Source organism: Primulina tabacum, chromosome 12 (assembly GCF_025594145.1).
Source record: "Primulina tabacum isolate GXHZ01 chromosome 12, ASM2559414v2, whole genome shotgun sequence".
In the NCBI taxonomy this organism is placed as follows: Eukaryota; Viridiplantae; Streptophyta; class Magnoliopsida; order Lamiales; family Gesneriaceae; genus Primulina; species Primulina tabacum.
Window position 1 is genome coordinate 13,708,235 of NC_134561.1, and position 19,628 is coordinate 13,727,862.

Here is a 19,628-nt window from a genome sequence, read left to right on the forward strand (position 1 = left end):
AGAGCCATCAATAAATCCATGGACAATCCTTCAAATTGTCCAACTATCCTCTCAGTATTGCTACTCACAGGTTCATTTGTGAGATCCATCTACAAATGAAAGGATGAATATCATAAATCAATATCAATTTAACATCATCATCATCTCATATCTTCAATCTCATCAATAACTTACTCAAACTAAATCAAGTAAGAGCAAGTAATACATATAAATCAAACACATACGCACAATTAATTTGTGTCTATTCACGTGTACACAAGACTCACAGAGCATTCCTAGCTATGCTCTGATACCACTCTGTGTGGGCCCTTAACTCCTAATCGTTATTACAATGCAATTTGATTAAGGTTAAATAATTACAGCGGAAAACGAGTTTTAATTTTCTTCACAATGAGCCCACAATATCTTATTTGAATACTAAAAATAGTATTTCATCTCACTTCATAAAATATGCCCACACATAATCAAACCCAAATACAGACAAACAATCATATCCTCGAGACATGCCCCGGTATATAGATTAATATATATATATACTGGGATAGACACTAAACCTCAAACCAAACTATGACTCCCAGCAGAAGCACCCTCTCCGGTCTCTTGATATCCTGGAGTACCTGTCATTGTTAACATACAAAGACAACAACAGCCCCCTCTAGAGTGAGCAAAGCTCAGTCTGAAGCAACCAGAATATATACTACAGATATCAAAACAATGATATATGATATGCAATACATGTATCTCGTGGAGGTATCAGGTCAAATGTCCATCCACTGAGCACATGTCAGAATCAAACGAATCGCTATCAAATCAATGCTCGAGCAGGCACAACGGCCTCGATCATTGATACTTGTATGATAGCGTCGACAAAGCGCCATCAAATCCCAAATCTCAATCAATCATCGGGGCCACTAATGTCTATGCTTTAAGGGCCACATAATGCCAAACATAGCATTGTGTTCACAAACTCCAGAATCAAATCCAATCATATCAAGATATCCGAGGATCATAGCTCAACGTGTATGTCATGTATGCCACATCAAATCAATAAATAAAGCATATAGACATATATTCTCATTCCAATCCATCAAATCAATCCAACATATATCATATGATACAGATACCTGTCGTATGTTACTCGGTCGCAACATACCTCAATTCTTCGTTTCCAGTTGATGTAGCTTTAGATTTCAGTATAAATGTCTATCTACATCAATAAATTATTTATTTCAATCAATAATTTCATTCAAATTCAATAATATAAGTCTCAAATATATTTTGAACCTTTGAAAATTAATATCAAATCGAAATCATAAAATAATTCAATTTCGACTTCGAATACGAGTTTCTTGTCGGTTATTCTATCGCATATATGGATCTCGACTTCAAATACATGCTATTACAGAACTTCAATAATTAAAGTTGCTGAAACTAGAAGAAACTTACCTCAAAAAGAAGCTCTCGACGCAAGGATTCCGAATATCATTTTTGTTCCAAGTTCTGATAGCGTTTCGAGGTGGATTCAAACGATAATATTCTATTTCCTTATGTTTCCTTTGAAATGTCAGAGGAAGAAGGAAATAATTATCGTTAACTTCATTCTTATCAGCTTAAATATTGTGAAATTCGATGGAGACTCGCCCGGGCGGACCACAATTCTCGCCCGAAAGCGCCTGGTACGGCCGAAGGCCTGTCACTGCGCCCTATCCCGACTCTTTTGGCCCGAAACTCTATTTTAAGTCTCGAATTAGAAAGAGTGGTCAACATGAAAGTTCTAGATCTATGTCTTGACTTTCATTTGCTACCAACCTTACTCAATTTGGACATTGGATGTGAGAGTTATGCTCATTCTCCCAAAATGTGTCAGTGCAAAAATCGCAACGCACACGATACACTTCGGGATGATTTTGACCCTATTTCCAAATGGATTTGGACAAAACTCAAGACAAGAAAGTTTTAATACTATGTATTAGCTTTCCACTGCAATTGGTCTCATGTCATTTGGACTAATAATCAGTTAATTATGCTAAAAACCGTAACATATGTCACTTTTGTATTACGTTTCAGCACACGTTTCAAATACAAATCAATTTCTAATACAATCTTTCATCCTCGCCACCTATTTTCTCACTTTCATTGTCATGATATACATCATATACATAAAATCACATGAAAATTTCATGAATTATCGATAATCAAAATGTGATTTACGATAATACGATACACGGTCCTTACATCATCCCTTGCTTCCTAGTTAATCATGCGTCTAGGAGGCATACTGTTCCAACAATTTACCCAACACGTAAACCAATGTGCATGAATATAATATCAATAGCATAAGATGCATGTAATTTGAACTTAAAACATGGACATGCTGAAATCATGACTTAATGCTTAATACATGGAATAATTCAAAACCTTAAAACTTACAGACTTGAGGTGTGGCTTCGTGACCTTCTCGAAACTGGCAGCAGACATAACACTTTACAAGAACACCGCTATGATACCAACTGTAACGTACCGTACTTTAAAACTACTTGAAATTTGCGGAAAAATAAAATTTTCTTAAATACCAAATGAACTTTCAATTTTCGTTCATAAATAAATTGTTCATCCAAAAATATTTGCGTTAGAAGAGATCACCAATAAAATTTGCTAAAGAAAAATACTTGTTTAAACATTGTAAACAAAACGTGAAATTAGAGTAGTTGAAATATTGCATAAAAATTAAAACATGTGCGGTCCTTGGGTTTAGCCTCCTGCTCAGTCCAAGCCGGCTCACTAGTCCCAACCTCTCGTCTCCTCAAAGTCATCTTCACCTGCATCGATCAAGTCTAGTGAGTCTAAAAACTCAACATGCATAAACTGGAAATAACGAGTAATACTTAATAAAACCACATGAATCTTTAAAATAGAGCGTACATACTAGAAACTTGAACATGCGTGTAAAAGCTTGAACTTAAATACATAACATAGACGTGCCATAACGTGAAACTTTTCTGAAACATGCTTGCATCATACATACTTGAGCATACATGAACTTCATCATTTTGCGTAGAGATATGTTTCAAAGCAAGTGACCCATACATAAATACGGCTCATAAAACTAAACCACAGTACTGGGCTGACAGGGAAGATCCACTGCCACATACATGAGATCCTCGTTCATGCTTTAACGGGTGGATTGGTCCCTGGTCATGCTTTACTGCTTTCAAATCCTGATCTAAACCCGGTAATGCTTTACCTAGGTGGATTGGTCCCTGGTCATGCTTTACCGCTTTCCAATCACATACATAATTTGGTCACAAGACATTTAGCATACCTCAAAAACTTTAAAATATTTTCATTTGCACGTCGAACTTACTTACTTGGCGTTGAGGGATTCGTTGGATCTCGCTTGGGGAACACTGCTGCAAATACTAACATGAGTTCAACCACTTACTTTTCAAATCTTAGACATAGGTATTCGTGCTCACCACTGAATTAAATAAATAGCTTATGACATTCTAGACCACTCGGGACTTGACCTTGTATAGTTATCGTACTAAACCATGACAACGAACCCCAAAGCAATCAACATAATTTTTCACAAAAATGGAGTACACGGACCCCGTGCCCAGGTTTGACTACGGGTCCGTGTAGTTTCTGTAAAATTTGTCTCGAAGAAAAGGGGGGACCCGGATCCCGTGTACTGGTCCGTGTAAGGGTCCGTGTATCCACTGTAAGGACATACTCGAAAAGAATGAAGGGCACGGACACCATGCCAGGTTCTGTGTATGGGTCCGTGTAGCCTCGGAATTTTGACACTGAGAAGGGAACAAAGGCACGGACCCCGTGCCTGGGTCCGTGTAGCCTCGAAAAATCAAATTTGCAGGAAAATTCTTGCACTGCCTATTTCTCACAATTAAACCGACTAGGCTATGAATCGATACCACGAGACCCATCCTCAGACGCTATGATATTGAATCCAACCTGTACCAACTATTCAAACAATCCCAATATCGAATACAACAACAAAACGACACAAAATTTGAGATTCGACACCATTAATCTTCCTAAGGTTTCTATTATTCGCCAAGCCATCCCCGACTCGAAACGAAACCTCAAACGTTACCTGAACACCTCCCACATCAAGTCTAAACGCAGTAGAGATGGCCTAGCGATGTCCAACGAACACTGCAACTAAAACACTTCAAGGATTCATCAATAACATATTTTTTTCATAAAAACACAGTTTGAGCAGTCCCACAAGAACGGCCATAACTCACTCAATTTTCGTCCAGATGTTTCGAATATTATATTAAATCGAAGGTATCAAAAAACCTACGTTTCATATGTTGAAAGTTTTTCCATAAAATCGAAAGAAAAATCACATTACTCGAAAATACAGTAAAAACGAATTTCTGATATCAAAAAACGTTGCATATATTGATCAAACCATTTTCTGCTCAAACTATTTACATCACACATGGAATTTTACGCATAAAAACATCACAACACATAGTATGACTAGATCGACGCAAGAAAAACAGAATATACATGCCTTTTGATATTAAAATTTACCGAACCGACGATACCAAAGCGAGAAAGAAGCGAGGGTTGATCCGAGACGATCGTGGAACGATTTTCTTGCAAAAAATCACGAAAACTTACTGGAAAAATCATAGGAAGTGATGGCTGCTCTCTAGGTCTAAGAACCCTAAGTATTACTCAAAAAGAATGAAATGAAATATGATGAAATGAACTGTGTGTGTGTGTGCCGTGTGTGGTGTGTGTAAAAATGGGTGTGTGCGTGCGTTTTGTGTGGTTTAAGGGCATCAAAATTTCTTAATTAGCTAATTATCATGCTAATTAAAATACTAACCCAAATAACAAGTTATTCGAATTGGTAAACTAATACCCACTATACTAAAATCCTCTAATTTAAAATAAAAATGCAAACTTGCTAACTTTAAAAGTTTAAAACTCCTAAACTCACTAAATAAATAAATTAGGTTTTAAAAAAGCTAAAAAACTAAATAAACCTTTTAAAATACCTCAATCCTAACTTAAAATAAAATTAAAATCGCCATAATCGTCGCCGGTCTCTTTTCCTCGATCACGCATCGAATAATCGCCTAAAACATGAAACTCAAGAAAACATTTAACGTGCATCATATAAACATAAATAATTAAAATAATGCAATTTAAATAGATCGCGCATCGCTATAGATCATTCTAAACTTAAATAATAATTTAACTATTAAATAAATGGATTGGTTTTACGTGTACTGATTTTGGGCTCTATATATGGCGTGTCATGAGCATCCTTCATAATGAGCTCCATCAACGAGTAGCCACAAAGAACCCATAAATGATCTCGATATCGAACTATACCATCCACCTCAGAATACAACTTCCGGCCCTTGGCTTCATCCCTCAATCTCAACTTTTGCAATTGCTCATCAGCAGACTGTCCCTCACGGATTCTAACTCTCAAAGTCGGACTGTACTACCAAGGTGGCAAGATTAAGGGCCTCGACCCAAGAATATACTGTAAGCTCAAACCGCTGCATATCGGAATGCAGCACATTTTGAAGTGATAATTGAGTAATAACTGCTGCGTTTCGACTCAATGTGTCTGCCACAACATTAAATTTTCTTGGATGGTAGCTAATGTCACACTCGTATTCTTTCACTAATTCAAGCCATCTTCGCTGTCTCATATTCAACTCCTTTTGGGTGAAGAAGTAGTTCAAACTTGTAAGGTCGGAAAAAATCTTGAACTTCTCCCCATATAAGTAATATCTTTAAATCTTTAGTGCAAAAACTACCGCTGCAAGCTCAAGATAATTAGTAAGGTAGTTTTTCTCGTTAACTTTCAACTGTATCGACGCATAGGCTATAACTCAATCATTTTGCAAAAGAACTACACCCAAACCAAGTTTAGAAGAGTCAGTATAAAGAACATACTCTCCTTACCCGATGGCATAGATAACACGGGCGCTGAATTCAAGGCTTGCTTTAACTTGTCAAAACTGTCTTGGCACTCGGATCCCCATATAAATTTTTCATTTTTCTTTGTCAAGGCGGTCATGGGTACCGAAATAGATGAGAATCCCTGAATAAACTTTCGATAATAGCCAGCTAGTCCCAAGAAACTTCGGATCTCGGTTAAGCTCTTCGGTACTGGCCATTCTTTCACTGCCTCGACTTTACTTGGATCAACCTCGACTCCACCACTAGAAATGATGTGGCTTAAGAATGCCAATCTATCAGGGCAAAAATCACACTTGCTGAATTTTGCAAACAACTTCCTATCTTGCATTACTTGCAGTGCTGTCCTCAAATGCCGACTGTGCTCGTCCTTATTCTTCGAATAGATAAAAATATTGTCGATGAAGACTATAACAAACTGATTCAGATACGGCTGAAATTTGAGATTCATGAGATCCATGAAGATCTATGGCGCATTGGTCAACCCAAATGGCATGACCATAAAATCGTAGTGCATATATCTGGTCCTAAACGGTGTCTTATGAACATCTGACTCTTTCACTTTCAACTGATGGTATCCAGAACGAATATCAATCTTGGAGAATATCGATGCTTCTTGCAACTGATCAAGTAAGTTATGAATTCTTGGAAGAGGATACCTATTCTTGACAGTGACTCTATTCAGCTCTTGATAATAAATACAGAGTGGCATACTACCATCATTCTTCTTCACAAACAACACCGGTGCGCCCCACGGAGAATAACTAGGGCAAATAAAATCCTTGTCTAGAAATTCTTGGATTAGCTCTTTCAATTCTTTCATTTCAGCAGGTGCTAGACGATAAGTTGCTTTAGAAATAGGCACAGTGCCCGACATCAACTCAATAGAAAATTCAACTCATGGTGAGGTGGAATGCCAGAAACGTCCTCAGGAAAGACACTAGGAAATTCTATGACAATATCAACATCCTCTAACTTCTGACTGATAGGAGAATGTGATGTAGTGACACATGCTAGAAAAGCTTGGCATCCTCGTCTCATTAGTTTCCTTGCACATAGACAAGAGATAATGTGCGGAATTTGCTTGTTCCTCTCCGCCTCAAAGACAAAAAATCTCCCACTAGGCGGTCGAATAGACACTGATCTCTGACGAAAATCTATCGAAGATCCATTCGCTTATAACAAGTTCATACCAAGTATGATGTCAAATTCAGGCATAGGGAGTAAGATAAGATCTGCCCATCTTTAAATAAACGAAGCTCCAGATTCTTCACAACACTAGACGTGATCATTTGGTCATCGAAAGGAATAGAAACTTTGAAACCCAATCCCATATCCTTAGGTGTAATATTCAGTCGCTTAACGGAAGTCTCGGATATAAAGATTGTAAAGCTCTCGCATGTAACACTGCATAGGTAGCTACACCTATAATGAATATCCTCCCTGCGTCGAAAACGCTTTTAGATTTATTCATGTTGAATCTTAAGGAATTTGTATCATTCAAAATTTGTGAAGTTGAGTGATTGGATCCTACTGTTCCTAGGAAAATTCATAATTTCCCCCTTATAATTTTTTATTAATTGCATTTTGACAATTAAATTCTTCGAAATTTGCATTTTAGTACCCAGAAATTTTTCGAAAATTGCGAATTGTCCCTTTAATTTTCAGAATTTCGATTTTGGTCCCTTAATTTTTGGAAATTTCACTTTTGGTCCTTGCATTTTCAGAAATTACAATTGTGGGGACCCGGACAATAATTCATTTCTTAATCATCTTTGGGAATAATTGAATCAATTAAGATAAACTGGGTCTAAATTTTTTTTTTAAATACAAGTGCGGAAACATAATGGAATCAATCTGATATACATATCAAAAGTAAAAGTACATATCTTGTACTAAATACATTCCTGTCAATCTAGGGTTCAACTACTATAGATCAAGTGCCGAATCCTACTCTACTTCTGGGCCGGATCTCCACGCTAACTGTAATCTTTCATCCTCTTCTTGACCCTGATCTTGTCCCACCTGTTGTCATGCACACATACAAGCACAACAGCAGCCAGATAATTTCGGTGAGAATATAATCCCAGTATAAACAATGTATACCTGCAATCATATAAACAGATATAAAAGCATGCAATAGATATCAATAGCATGTATCAAATCTGAAAGACATGAATCGATATAATGTTGTAAATAAACTCTGGACTCGTCATCTCAGATTCGACTCATTTCTAATCTATGGATCCCGGTTCCTGGATATTACAATATATCGAATCTCCGCAATAGAAGTCAATCCGCTCCTACACAACATCGATATAAATCAAACGTCCAGTGTCTTGGCATATCCGCCAGAGACTTGGCATATCCGCCAATAACTAGGCATCTCCGCCCATGACTCAATATACGCTTTGCTATAACTCAATAGACTAAGCATATCAATCTCATAAATTGCAAATATCAATGCAATAAATAAAGTATGTGGTTTTTGGGAAACTCAAGTCCAATCTGACTCTAGTCGATCTCCCGGTTAACATTGATTTATACCTTTCTTTCTGTTGATCTGACTCTGTCGAAGTCTTGAATTCGAATCTGTCAATTACTCAATCTGGCAATGACAATATCGAGGAGTACAATATCAATATACAACTCAAATCAATACTGGATATAATCAGAACTCAATCTAATTCTGTTTCAACGGCATAACTGCATAATCTCAATATACCCAGCAATACAAATCAACAGATATCAATTCCCACAACTCATAATCAATAACAATACAAATCTGATATCAAATATTAATCATATGCATTCTGAAAATCATAACAATTTCGTATGATATCTGTTCCTCAATCCGGTTTCGATTATACGATGTTTACTATGTCAAGAACACCATATATGAATCATATCTGATTCCTTCAATATCATATTTTCAAATCATATCAGAACATAATAAAACTTACTTCCAGTTGAAGCTCTTGACAAGAAAAGTACAATACTGAAGTCGCATTGAAATTTGGACAGGCGGATTTTTCTCTGGAATTTGTCTCGTTCCACCTGATTCTGAGGAAAAGAATTCGTTTATGATATATATATCATGCATGTAAGGGACGTGTGGCTCATTCTTGGTTCAGCACGTCTCACGCATATGCGCGACCTTCCTCGGCGCATATGCGCGAGACACTATGTCTTGGTTCGTATCTTCACAGTTGCTCTCGCATATGCGCGCCCTCGCCCGGCGCATATGCGCGAGGTTCTCTGCCATCCTCGAGCATATGCGCGGGTTCTGGTTGCGCATATTCGCGAGGTTCTTTGCCTATCTCGCGCATATGCGCTCGGCTGGGTCGCGCATATGCGCGAGGTGCTCAGTCCTCGCACATAGCATTCCTTCTCCGGTCTTCCCCGGTCCGATCCTTTCCGTTTATAATTACATCAATTATCAACAAATAATTTCAGATTACAATAACACAATTCCCGGGAATTACAACAATTGATCCCTTTAAGTTTTGGAAATTTTAAATTTGGTCCACAAACTTTTATAAATCACAATTTAGCCCCTAAATTTCTGTTAATCGCATTCCGGTCCTTATATTTTTGAAATTTTGCATTTTGGTCCTTAAATTTTTTATAATTTGCATTTTACTCCCTTCAAAAATTTCTAAAATTCCTAGTCATGCCCTTGGTTTCTAATCTTCTTCAATTTAAGCTTTAAAACTTTCATTTGAAATTGATTACCTACTTGACATATTTAAAGCTCAAAATTCAAGTTCAATTCTATAGTTTCCAATGTCATCCCTTAATTCCAACTAAGGTAGAGCATACAACCTAATTTTCTCTAGGTTATCCTTAATCCCAAATCAATTTTAATAACAAATTTAACATTTTATGCAATAAAGGCAATATAAAAACGTCAAATAACTATGTTACCTTTGATAAGGGTCGTGTCTGCCTCCTCTTCAGCCTCCTTGGCATGCATAACATAAGCTCGTCCCACTGTAGAATCTTTTCTTCTTTGGGCAATCCAAAGCCTTATGTCCTTCCTCCTTGCACATGAGGCATCTGAAAGATCATTACATGCACTTGCCATAATGTAATCAATTGCACTCCTTCCATGGTAGCCTCTCTCCAGGTTTCGGTGCTCCAGGTTGTGGTCGTTTTGGTGGTCCTGGTTTCTTTGCTTGACCTCGGGGCTTTTGTGGCCCTTGAGGTCTGGGAGGTCCCATGTATGACTTTTTACTTGGATGAGAATTCTGCAGGTGTTGCTGACTTTTGCGTTGCATCTCAAATCAATGTCTTTTCAAAGATTACTCGGCTTGAAATGCATAGGTAGTAGCAGCAGCATAATCCAAGGGTCGCATCATCATCACGTCACGACGTATAGTAGGTCGTAGACCATCCAGAAAGTGTCTAAGTTTCTCAGCAGCATCTCTTGTAATGAGGGGCACAAAGTGACAGCCCCTATCAAACTTCCACACAAACTCAGCCACAGAAGTGTCTCCCTGATGGAGTGTCATAAATTCCCTCTTCAATCGTCCTCGGATGTCAGCAATAAAGTACTTCTCATAGAATATATTCTTTAATTGCTCCCAAGTAAGTGTGACGAGATTAATACCATGCTCAGCTCCTTCCCACCATAAAGAAGCTTCATCCCTAAACATATATGTAGCACACCACAGGCGATCAACTTCTCTCATATTCAAATAGCGAAAGTGCACCTCAAGTGCTCGAATCCAAGCCTCAGAAGCAAATGGGTCTGTGGTACCAGAAAGTTCCTTCAGCCCTAGCCTCCGGAACTAATCATAGATATTGTGTTGTGGCCTAAGAGCCTGCTGAAATTGATGCTCAAAGAAACGAGCTATGCCCTTTAATGTGGAGGTGCATTCACATTACGATCCTCAACATGCTCGTCTTGCACACCGAAAATAGGTGCGCGTCTTGGAGGCATAATATCTTAACGTTTTTCAAATTATAACGTAACCACCATACATTTAAATCTATGTTCTCTTATCATGCAGCATATATTAGTCCCTTTTTAGCAACTTTAAGCATATAAAACATGTATTCTAAAAAATATATTAAACATGAGACGTAAACGTATAGTTCATGTAATCTTGCAGGTATCATCATAAAAATCATATAAAGCAATTAAACTTATAGATTGAGGCTTGACGACTGAGCTTCCCAGCACTGACGGTGGCAAAACCCTTTACAGGAACACTGCTCAGATATCAACTGAAACGTCAACTACTCGTTTTGCTTAAAAAGTACTAAGAAATTTTTTTAAACCTCACAAACTTCGGCCGAATTAAAACATATACATTTTAAAAATATAACTTGCACCATTTTTTTTAAATAAACAACCAACTATATTTGAAAATTCAAAGGAAATAGTTCAAAGCATAAAATCGTCAAACATTTGAAAATCCTAACTTATCAATAAAGCTAAATCTAACAACCTCTCAAAAACCACTCAAAAGCATAAATAATGAAACGTCTGCCCTTTTTATTGCTTTAAAAGTACTAGAAATTTTTTTTCATAAACACTCAATTTTCGGCCATACACATAAACCTCATGAAAATATTTTTATAAAATATTTTACCCTTTAAAATAAAACATCACCGAACTAGCATTTTAAAAATCAAGTGCAATAGCCATAAAATGAAATCGTCGCATATTTTACTAAACCTAAAAAGCAATAATATTTGAAAGTATAGCCCATACTAAACCTCTCAAAATCTCTCAAAACATAAATAAATAGTCTTAAAATATTTAACGTAATTCATGAATCATAATCGTAAGTGCGGAAAAGTAGAAGCGCTGGTCCTCGGGTTGTGTGCTCCTTTAGTCCAAACGAATCATCTGTCAAGACCTCCCTCAACCTCACCTGCATCCATCACACCTAGTGAGTCTAAAGACTCAACACACCATAATCTTGATAACAAGTAATACGTAATACAGTCAACATATAACAGTGAAAAATACTTATACTTAAAATAACGTTTTCATGAAGATGCATAAACTTCAAACATGAACATTTTTGTAAACCTTTTTATGATGCATGAACTTTAAATAGAACATTTCATAATTATGCATAAACTTTAAGCATAAACATTTCATGACATGCATCACATAAACCTTAACATTTTCCTTTCTTTTTCCTCAACATGACATATATAAAACCTTTTCATGATCATAAAAATTTTTCCTTTTCCTTTTCCTTTTCCTTTGTTGAATTCAGATCGTTAATTGTGACTTTTCTCATCATGACATAAACCTCAAAAGTCGATGGATCCATATACATGTAACCACAGTACTGGGCGGCGGGGACATCAGCGACACTCTCACCCTTCAACTGAGCCTTGGCCTATCCTCTTTCGAATAGAAATACGATCGTCGGTGTTCCCTCTAGGGCCTTTACCCATAAATGGGCTCCCTCTGGAGCCTTTTCCCCTCACGATATTCTCATTCTTAACGTTACCACAAAACCGTTACCACATATTCGTAATGATGGAAACACGATCGTCGGGCTCCCACTGGGACCGTCACCCTCACGATATCTCCAACATTAACGAATTAATCACAATTACTTCACTTTCTTCAACATTTAACATTCTCATCACTTTATAAAATCAAGCATAACATAACATTTTCATTTTTGAAACCAAGCATGCAACATGTCTTTTAAATGTCTTCCTTAAATCATAAAAATTTCTTAAACATTTAAAAATCATAATTTAGCCATGAACATTTCATAAACATTTAAAAATAATCATAATATCATAAAAACAGCATTTAGGACACTGCCATGACGTTTACTAATTTCTAGGTGTAAAAATGACAGTTTTACCCCTGAACGTAAAATTTCTCGTTTTTGACATTTTCTTGAATTCATTGACTCTAACATGTCCCAAATAATTATTTAAGCCTACATGAATTTTCCCATATTTTATTTAGCTAAAATCGAGGACTTTTAAATTAATCTTTAAATAAGACGTATCACTGCGTTTTAATCCCGAATTAAGCCAAAATTTAATAGAAAATTCCCAAATTAAAAACTTAGACTTATAATAATTATTTAATCTTAAAGTGAAGTTTAAACTAGGCGTTTCATTTAACTCGTTAATTAGCATTTCGTGCGACGATTAAATCCCGATTAAATCCAAATTCGTTATTTTGAACCCAAATTTTAAACATATCATTTTTAGGATTTATTCAACCCTTTCAAGTCATGAGCCACACCCGTGGACCCAAGGATTCATTTTTAGCCTTTTAATTTTCGTTTTTGACCCTTAACCGATCAACCCGAGCCATCTCCCGATTTACTCGAGCCACGTCCGAGCCAAATCAAGCCAAATTCTAGCCAACCCATATAGGCACCCTATTGTCCAAGCCCAACCCAAGGAACCAGCCCCTAGCTTGCTCGAACCCACCTGAAACGTGACCCAAATTCTGCATGTTTTGTTTGTGAGTCTCCTAGGATATTTAGGACTCCTAGCCCAACTAGGACACTCTAGCCCCTAACCACTTGACCACTCTTGACCCTTACTGTCCCTAGACCACTCCCAGACCCGAGCCACCCCAGCCCGAGCCTCTAAGCCACACAGCAACCCACCTGTTTGTGAAACCAGTAGCCACGCATGGAATTGTCACTCATGCCCAAGACTCTTAGTTTGCTTAGGTCACCTCCAGCCGAGCCACCACCGATCCCACCTGTCCCTAACCACCCATGGACCACGCCCAGACTATACCTAGACCAGCCAACTCCCTAGAACGCAGCAACGAAACCCCTTAACCATAAACACAAACCTGCGCATCCCTTGCTGTCATCCTCACGGTTTGCACTCTTGGTTTGAGCCAGCAGCGACTCAGCCGCCCCAGCCCCTGGCCAGATCACTGCCCATGACCCTTGGACCCTGATGAACCACCTAGCCCAGCCCCAAACCGAGCCATGGCCCCTGGAACTCTCGGCCATCCTGAATCTCACGCGTGAAGTCTCCTCTCTTGCAAGGGCTCTTCCTTAGCCGCCTCCCTCGACCCTAGCAACACTAGGACCCTACCTAGCCTTCGAACCTGACCCTGGCCAAGCCCCCAATCGGCCCTGGCCAGCCCCCGTGACTCCATGCATAGTGATCGAGTTCTTTGAATCTAGAATACACATACGTGACCCACCGCTTAACTAATTGTCCCCTTCGGGTCCAGCTATGTTTGTAAAGGCCCATATTTCGTATTCATAATTTTGCGGAATTATTAAAAGTATTCTAAATAAATAAATAACTTGCCCAATTTATAAAATAAACATGTAAATAATTTTAACTTTAAAATAACAGCAGAAGTCAACATTGTATTTAAAACAACAATTTAAAAATAATCCAACATGTTAAATTCGAACTGAATGATAAAAGGTGCATAAACTAAATCATGAGGTCCTCGGGTTTACTACTGCTGCCATAAGATTGCTCACTGGTCTACGCCCTCCGTCTCGACCTCATTAGTACCTACAACAATCAAGTCTAGTGAGTCTAAAGACTCAACATGTATATATCGTGAATAACAAGTAAATATATCATAAAATCGCATGTAACGTAAAAATTAAAGTATCGTAAAGCGTATGGTGAAAATCGTATCATGAATAATTATATCTACGTGCATATCTGAAAAACATACGTAAAAGTTTTGCTCAATAGAGCTCTGTCATATCATATTAATTTTCTGGTAGAGATAATGTTCCTAAGCAAGTGGCCCATAACATAACGTGAGCGCCTGATCAGACTAAACCACAGTATACTGGGCAGTAGAGATCAATTACAGCCCTTAGACTGGATGTCCGTACCCATACATAATCATAAACCGGTCGTAAGTCACCGGGTGGAGAGGTCCTCGGTTGCACCTACCGACTTCCAAACCCATAAGCATAAGGTGGCCACAAGACATATAACATATATCTCAAAAATAAACATTTATATTTTTATGCACGTAATATCATTATAACCTTATTTTTACCGGATGAGTTGAATCGTTCCCAGGCTTGCTGCAACTTAATTCTAATATGTGACACATGCAATAATTCTTAACTTGACAAAAACTTAACAATAGAACCAAAAACGAGACTATTAGGACCAACCACTTGATTTTTAATCATGGTATCGTACCAACCCGAACCAACATTAAACCGACGTTTAACCATGATTAAAAATACCCCAAACATACTGAAAAATATGTACAAGGACGGTAAAACACGAAAATAGGTGAATGGAATCCAAAAACATAAAACACTCTTTCGAGAGTCATTTTGGCACCTTTCACCGTAAATTCTCGTACGACCTCTAAACTCGACCAAATCACAAACGGCCCAAAACATGACTTTCCTAACTCATTAAGGTAGTGTCTAGTCCAAGGCCATGGGCTAAAAGCCACAAAGAACTCAAACCACCACCAAACCCGTGACCCAAAGCTGCTGTCAAAAAGGCAGCAGTAGCAGCTTGTGTGTTTGTATTGAAAATCCTGAAATAAAGGACTATGGGATTGAACCACCGCCCAAGGACTCTTACCAACATCCTAAGGCATGGCTTGGACCATGGCTAAGGGCTAAAAGCCAGCCACAAACCGAGCCAGCACATAGGACAATACAACATGTTAGCTGAGAGTGCATATTCTGTGCCGGGTGTAAATTGAATTGTTTTGTCGTCATAGATCGTTCTAGTGGCTATATGATAAACCATGGCTCAATCTAGACATAATGAAGTGTTGTATGAACTATGGCTATGGGCTAGGAGCCAACCATAATCCACACAACATCCAAAAACCGAAAGTGCATATACACAGAATTTGAAGAAACCGAAATGCATTTGTGTTGTTGTTGTGAAATTCTGATGGATCCGTGTACCAATCTTTGAAGGGTTAATTTGTTCACTTCCTAGACATGTTAAGGAAGGGTTCTAACCATGGCTATGGTCCTAGGACAGCCAAGGTTCGAACTCCCCACTTAAACAACTCAATGACAGCAACCAAGGTTCATTTCTGTACATAAGAAGAACTTGCTGTCATTTCCTTAGTTCTTGGGTGTATGGACCGAAACAATTGAACCAAAAAAACTCTAACACATTCTGCTTAATGCCTAGAAGCAGCCATGTATGCCTGGAATCGAGCAACATCCTGAAATCACCAAAACACAAAACACCCGTGAAGCAACAAGCCAAGGCCTAGAAAGCTGTACAGATTTTAAAATACATGCTGTCAAAATTTCGTTTTTGCCTCACAAATCCTGAGTATATAATGTTTTAAAATATCTATAGGACTTGATTGAAGAGCAAAGAAGCAACATATACATAACTAGAATTTGTTTTGACAAAGACAAATCAATACGACGAATACGAGCGGCGGAATCGGAGCTGGCTTTTCCTTCTTGTTTGTTGCTGCTGTTTTCTTCTATAAATTTCGAGATTATGGATGAAGGGCTGCTAGGTAATGAGGATGAAGGTTACAAGAGGTGTTAAAGGAGTCTTGAAGTGCATTTAGTTGAGAGTTACAAGTGAAAGAGTTGAATGGGTTTTTGAATTGTTTCTCCTCCCCCTAGCTGCCGATTCTTTTCCTCATTTTTGCTGCATGTTTTCGTTTATTTACTAGCATGATGGGTTAAGGAAGAATTAAGGTATATTATTGTGTTTGAATTCACTAATAACTAATGAAATAAAGGTGAGGAATTGTATTCACCTTAAAGGCTAATGAGGTGATTTGAATGAGGTTTACCACACATGTAAAATAAAGTGATCAACAATTTTACATGGTATAACATTGATTAAATCTTGTATTTTAAATTCTTAAGGTTTTAAATACCCATTATACATTTTAGTGAATTTACACCTTAATTTAAAATGAACTCTTGTATGGCATTGCATGGTTAACAATTTAAGTATTTAAATGTTATATTTAATTTCTTGAATATTTTATACCTAGATTAATTCATCCACATTTGTTCACATATTTTAATTTAAGCTTTAATTAAATATTGAAGCTAAAAGAACTTAGTTAATTACTTAGCTCCAATTAATTTATTAAATCCCAAAGACATTCTTTTCTTTAAATTAAATTATTCTTTGACTTAAATTAAATTTAGGAATATTTTCTTATTATTAATCTTATCTCAAATCTCCAAACTCCGGTCCGACCTCGCGTATTTATCCTGAAAAGATAAAACTAAACATCTACTTTTAAAATAATTCATCATGATTTAAAATTATTAAAATGACTTAAACACTTCATATATTTAATTAAAAATTCATTCTTAATTTAAATAGTAACAATTATGCATGGCTTATACGTATTGTGATTTTCGGGTTCTACAACTCTCCCCCCTTAAAAGAATATCGTCCCCGAAATTAAAACTTACCAAATAACTCGGGATAACGACTCCTCATCTCCGGCTCAGATTCCCACGTAGCTTCCTCCTACGAATGATTGAGCCACTTGACTTTCACTAGCTTGACCATTTTGTTCCGAAGCCTTTTCTCTTGGCTGTCTATGATTTGCACTGGTCTTTCCTCATAAGACAAGTTCGGAGTGAGCTGCAACGGTTCAAAGTTCAGGACATGCGATGGATTCGCCATATACTTCCTCAGCATAGAGACATGAAACACATTGTGTAGTCCGGCTAGATTCGGCGGAAGAGAAACACGATAAGCTAATGTCCCAACCCTGTCGAGGATCTCAAATGGTCCAATGAATCTCGGACTGAGCTTTTCTTTCTTCCCGAACCGCATGACACCTTTCATCGGTGCAATGTTCACGAAAACATGGTCACCAACAGCAAACTCTAAATCTCTCCTTCTCTGATCCGCATAACTCTTCTGTCTACTCTGAGCAGTCCTCATCCTATCACGGATCTTGACTACTACATCAGCAGCCTGCTGCACAATCTCCGGACTTAATTCTGCTCTCTCCCCTACTTCATCCCAATGGATAAGCGATCTACACTTACGACCGTACAGTGCTTCATATGGAGCCATACCTATAGACGACTGAAAACTGTTATTATAGGTAAACTCCACCAACGGTAGCTTTGATTCCCAACTCCCGGAGAAATCAAGAACACATGCACGAAGAAGATCCTCCAAAATCTGGATAACTCTCTCGGACTGACCATCTGTCTGTGGGTGGAAAGCTGTGCTAAACAATAACTTCGTACCCATAGCTGAATGTAGACTCTTCCAAAATGATGAAGTGAATCTAGGATCCCGGTCAGACACTATAGAAACGGGAATACCATGAAGTCTGACGATCTCCCGGATATACAACTCTGCATACTGGATAATGGAGAAAGTCGTCTTAATAGGCAAGAAATGAGCTGATTTCCTCCTCTGACTGACTTCGGCAGACCAACAACGAAGTCCATAGTAACATTCTCCCACTTCCACTCAAGAATAGGAAGAGGCTTGCGCATGCCTGCCGGTCTCTGATGCTCCACTTTCACTAGTTGACATGTCAGACACTCGGACACAAAACGTCTGATATCCCTCTTCATTCCGGGCCACCAATATAATAACTGCAGATCTTTGTACATCTTCGTACTCCCAAGATGAATAGAGTACGACGACATATGGGCCTCAGATAAGATATCCTCTCAAATAGAATGGCCATTAGGAACCCACATTCTGTCTCGATATCTCACAATGCCGTTTCTAACTGTATAGAAGATACTGCCCTTGGCTTCATCTCTCTGCTTCCACTTAGCCAACTGCTCGTCTGCTAACTGTCCACTGCGAATACGGTCTAGAAGAGAAGACTGAATCGTCAAAATAGATAGACGAGGAACTCTACCTCGAGGATATGTCTCTAGATCAAACCTCTGCATCTCAAACTGAAGAGGTCTCGAAATCACCAAATGAGCCATCACTTCGACTTTCCTGCTCAACGCATCCGCGACTACATTAGCTTTGCCAGGATGATAGCTAATGTCACAATCATAATCATTCACTAGCTCCAACCAACGCCTCTGCCGCATATTCAACTCTTTCTGTGTAAAGAAGTATTTGAGACTTTTGTGGTCGGTCAAGATCTGGCACTTCTCTCCGTACAAATAATGCCTCCAAATCTTCAATGCAAATACTACGGTTGCCAACTCAAGATCATGGGTAGGATAAATCTTCTCATGAATCTTCAACTGACAAGAAGCATATGCTATCACCTTCCCATGCTGCATCAATACTGCGCCTAACCCGAGTTTCGAAGCATCGGTATACAGAACAAAATATCCGGGTCCTGAAGGCATGGCCAACACTGGCACTGAAATAAGAGCTTGTTTCAATGTATCGAAGCTCTTCTGACATTCCTCGCTCCACTCATACTTGACATTCTTCTTCGTCAATGATGTGAGTGGAACTGCGATTGAGGAGAATCCTCGAATAAACTTCAGATAGTATCCTGCTAGCCTCAGGAAACTACGGATCTCTGATACATTTTGGGGCACAACCCAATCTCTGACTGCTGCAACTTTCGCCGGGTCTACCTCAATATCGCTGCTAGAAACGACGTGGCCTAAGAACGCCACCTTCTCTAACCAGAACTCGCACTTACTGAACTTCGCAAATAACTTGTGCTTTTGCAAGGTCTGTAGTACTATGGTTAGATGTCTGCTGTGATCCTCTTGATTCTTTGA